Raw genomic sequence first — 5,040 nt, forward strand, 5'->3', positions numbered from 1 at the left:
GTGTTACTCTTGTGGTCAAGGCACTGGACCACCTGGCCTTGACCTTCCCCAATCATCTTGAGCACCTCATAACGGTAGTGGAGGTGATCATGTCGGAACGGCACAAAAGGTACAATCGTTTAAACTGACTTGTTAAAATCACAACGTTTAAGAAGTGTGAATGTAATACAAATAATTGCTGGAATTATGAAGTGTTATTTTACCATAATTTGGAATGCTCAGATGTCTGCTGGCTGAGTCACCCTTAAAAATTAACCCGTAAAAACAAAGTTTTTCACTATAAATCCTTTATATGCGTGGCGGCTAGAGTCCTCTCGTCCTCTGGCTTGAGATGGCTGCCACCTATGGGTCAGATGATTGCCTGCCACCATTAAGCAATTGGTAATTACATATTAAAAAAAAAGTGTAAAATGTAGGAAATTTTTTTTCACGAAAATTGATTGTCACGCACAACGAGTCTGTGTGCAAAATGTCAGCTCGATTGGATCACGGGAAGTTGGTAAAAAACGACCGAAAGATTTGCACGGTCGTAAGCGCGCAAGCAAGCAAGTGAACTTAATATAAAGGATTAAAAAAATTGCGAAGGTGGGATTCGAACCCATGCGTGCAGAGCACAATGGGTTAGCAGTCCATCGCCTTAACCACTCGGCCACCTCGTCTCACGCACTCACATACAACCAGACCCCCCCCCCACACGCACACACACAGTCATACCATTATTTTTTCCTAAAAAGTTAAAATTTTAGAATTTTTTTTTCACGAAAATTAATTGTCACGCACAACGAGTCTGGAAAATTCAGTTCGATTGGATCACGGGAAGTGTGTTAAAAACGACCGAAATATTTGCACGGTCGTAAGCAAGCAAGCAAGCACGCAAGCGAACTTAATATAAAGGATTTAAAAAGAGCTTCTGAGCTCAACGGGCTTTACTCGGGAAATAAACTTCTGATTCAGATGTGTGCGGGTGAGTGTGTTGGTGAGTGGGCGAGTGGGTAGGTGAGTGATTGAGTGTGTGAATGAGTGAGTGAGTCAGCAAGTGAGTGAGTGGGTGGGTGAGTAAATGTGCAAGTGGGTGTAATTGTCGAATGCTTTGATACTGTCTGCTGGCTAAGATTCCCTTGAAAATATGCTTCTTATCTAAAAGGATTAAACATTCTGATTTTGAAGCTCGTTGGTGTGTGCGTGTGTCATTGCCCTGGTTGGAAATTCAGGTGCAATAACAAGAAGCCACAAACCCCGCTACCTCTGGGCCCTGTGACCGCCCCCAAGACTAGTTTTGTAGTGAGCCTCACCAGAATGTAATTACATTCGTCGTCATCATATCCATGCCTGTTGAATCCCTTTGGTTTGTTGTTGAGCGCAAAGTACCACACTTCTTGCATGGCTGCGAGCTCCAGCTTTTCGCGGTCGGTCAAGTGAGGGCCAAAGTGAGCCAGGATTTCTGCAGGCACGAGGAGAATAACAACAACAGCTGTGTGAACCAAAATTTTTAGCGATTTATAGGGTAAATATTTCAGGATTGGGATGTTTTTGCCAATCCCAGCTATGTATGTTTAACTTCTTTTGCACCACATGTATCCAATGGTGCTAATCAAGAGTGTGGAGGAAGGTTAATAAACTAAACACGCAAATAGGTTCCACACATCTGTTAGAGCCTTTAACAGACTGCGAGACAAGAAGGCTCACATGATCGAGTCTACTATCAAAGGTTTGTTCATGAAGCCGTCCAGATATAAAAACAGACAAAACTTCAATCGAGAAGATGGATACAAATTGAAAAATCATTGGAAGGATGTTATCAACCAGGTAATGCCTTAACTTGTTGTTGTTTCCATCATTACCTGCCGGTTTACTGCTAGCCCCGCCCACGTCCCCCCCAGCCTCACATCCTCTATCTGTTCTTCCACCACCTTCCCACTTCTAGCCCTGCCCACTTCCCCCCCCCCCCCCTCAGCCTCATGTCCTCTTCCCCGAGCGCTCACGCCCCCCCCTACCCCATAACCTCCCTCTCTCTCTCCCCCCTTGCCTCTTCCCTCCTCTCTTAACTATATAACCTCTTGCCACGGCAGCTCTCCAGCCGACTTCAGCATTTTCTTGCTGTAGTTGTCCCACCTGGGAAGAATACAGACTCACTGCATCAATACGGGCTCACACCATAAACACGGACACACCATCAACGCGGACACACCATCAACATAGACTCACACCATCAACACGGACTCACAGCACCAATACTAACATAATAACAAGCAAACAAAAAATTACGATTGAGATCCAAAGGAGTGCAAGGCTGCAGTAAAGGTGAAGAACCACTGGCTGATGCTGCCCCGATGTCGCTTATTCTTCTCTGCTGACCACCCCCTCCCATAGACTGGAACTCTAACCCCGACTCCCGCTGCCATCTGTGCTATCGGCTCCCTGCCCTTGTTCAAGTGCCATGCTCACGACCTTCCCTTTTGTCGTCCTGCCTATGAGCGACTGCCCGCTGCTTTCAAAACGAATGCGCGCACTTCTTCTGTAGTGCGTCTGTCTGAGATGTGGGTCCCATTCAATTGATTAATAAATAGTAAACAGTGGATGTACTATGGATTTACTCATCGCTCCATAGTAATGTGGAATATTCGCCACGGCTCAGGATCTGTAAGGAGGATATAAGTGCCTGCCGTAGTTTGGGCAGAACACCTCATTCAATTCACCATCTATAATAGAGGTTGTTTGAGTTAGATCGCGTAAATATATAAATGCGTCGTTAATCCCGCCACCACCCGACACAGCCAATTAGTGAGGTTTGTCACGTAAACAAAACATGCCAATTAATTACTAGTACAGCACACCGGTGTGTTGGAGTAGCCAAGCCACAACATTTATAATCTGTTCTAGATTTGAAGCTTTCGTGACTGCAAGGATTCATATTCTTAAGTTTTTTCGGTAAAGTCACGTAGGTTAAACATTAAAATTAATAAATGTAAAATAAAATAAAAATCACGACGTTTCGGAGGCAACACAAGCTTCCATCTTCAGGTGGAACCGTCACAGCCACGACAGCTGTATCAAGTAAATGAGAGATTACAAGAGCTACCACTCTGTATATATAATGGTTGGAGAGGGGGGAAGGGCCAAGTACGGCACACTTTTTATTAATATGGTAAGGTGAGGCTTAAGAGGCTGAGCCTTTGTTATGGAGAGGTACGGTTTGTGACTAAGCCTGGCCTACATAACAATAGTGTGAAAAAAGAAACAACTAAACATGGTAAAACAAGCCTGGCTGTCTATCAATAACCTGTAATAGTTGTCTGTCAAATAAGATGGTCCAAATAAGTGTAGTTAAATCTTTTTTGCATGGTTAATCACATCTTTCCAATGATTACTCAGTTTGTAACCATCATCACGGTTGAAATTATGTCTGTGTTTGTATATTTGTATGGCTTCGTGTACAAACCTTTGATGGTAGCCAGGAGGTTTGCAGAGGACCTTCGTCTCGGAAAAGACAATTTCATGAGAGCCCACCGAGTTGTAGCAATGATCGGCAACGGCCGAAGAATCAGTTCTGCCGTGTTTCAGATCTGACTTGTGCTCGCGGACACGATCAGAAACATGACGTTTCGTTTCTCCAATGTAGCAATCACCACAACTGCAACTCAATTTGTAGACTCCAGGATACTGTAAGTCAGGAACGACATCCTTCACAGATGGAATCAGATCACGGATTTTATGCACTGTACTGAATCGGACTTGGATCTTATGTTTGTTTAGAATTTTGGAGATCTTTTTGGTCACGCCTGCTATGTATGGTAACGTGATAGTTTTGGTCGGAGTTTCATGTGGCTGTTTCTGTGTGGTGGGAGAAACAGCTTGGCGGATAGTGCGGTCAGAGTATTCGTTCATCCTGAGAGCCCGGTTAGGCATTGCCTCACCCACACCGATTTGTGGTGATTGCTACATTGGAGAAACGAAACGTCATGTTTCTGATCGTGTCCGCGAGCACAAATCAGATCTGAAACACGGCAGAACTGATTCTTCGGCCGTTGCCGATCATTGCTACAACTCGGTGGGCTCTCATGAAATTGTCTTTTCCGAGACCAAGGTCCTCTGCAAACCTCCTGGCTACCATCAAAGGTTTGTACACGAAGCCATACAAATATACAAACACAGACATAATTTCAACCGTGATGATGGTTACAAACTGAGTAATCATTGGAAAGATGTGATTAACCATGCAAAAAAGATTTAACTACACTTATTTGGACCATCTTATTTGACAGACAACTATTACAGGTTATTGATAGACAGCCAGGCTTGTTTTACCATGTTTAGTTGTTTCTTTTTTCACACTATTGTTATGTAGGCCAGGCTTAGTCACAAACCGTACCTCTCCATAACAAAGGCTCAGCCTCTTAAGCCTCACCTTACCATATTAATAAAAAGTGTGCCGTACTTGGCCCTTCCCCCCTCTCCAACCATTATATATACGGAGTGGTAGCTCTTGTATACTCTCATTTACTTGATACAGCTGTCGTGGCTGTGACGGTTCCACCTGAAGACGGAAGCTTGTGTTGCCTCCGAAACGTCGTGATTTTTATTTTATTTTACTTTTATTAATTTTAATGTTTTACCTACGTGACTTTACCGAAAAAACCTAAGAATATTTATAATCTGAGTAAGACGTTTCGCCAGTAATTACAACCAGCGTCATCAGGCGACAGCCAGATTTGTGGAGAAGTCCACCTGTCTCGTTGTTCTAACGGTCCCGTCCGTGCACCGATGTGGAGGCCTAGAGGTGACGCTGACCTCAACACCCTCCCCTTGTCTCCCCCTCGCTCTCTTCCCATCCCCCGCCCCACCCTCCAGTCGGCTCCTTCTGCGCGTGCACCAGCGCCAGCAACAGCACCTACTGGTGCATGCGCACCATGAACGAGACGCACAACACGCTGTTCTGCGAGTTCGTCATCGGCGTCGTCGAGTATTACGACCTCAACGTTGACCGCTACCAGGTGAGCGTGGCTTTCCCCCCCCCCCACACACACAGAGAGGGAGCGCTCC

The 5,040-nt window shown here is 45.0% G+C and overlaps 1 non-coding gene across 1 annotated transcript; it reads right to left on the reverse strand.

The window, feature by feature from the left end:
* Positions 1-577: 577 nt before the first annotated feature.
* Positions 578-666, reverse strand: TRNAS-GCU (transfer RNA serine (anticodon GCU)). The gene has a single exon. It is a non-coding gene; the product is annotated as a tRNA-Ser (tRNA).
* Between the last annotated feature and the right edge of the window lie 4,374 nt (positions 667-5,040).

Source organism: Lampetra fluviatilis, chromosome 38 (assembly GCF_964198595.1).
Source record: "Lampetra fluviatilis chromosome 38, kcLamFluv1.1, whole genome shotgun sequence".
Taxonomy (NCBI): Eukaryota; Metazoa; Chordata; class Hyperoartia; order Petromyzontiformes; family Petromyzontidae; genus Lampetra; species Lampetra fluviatilis.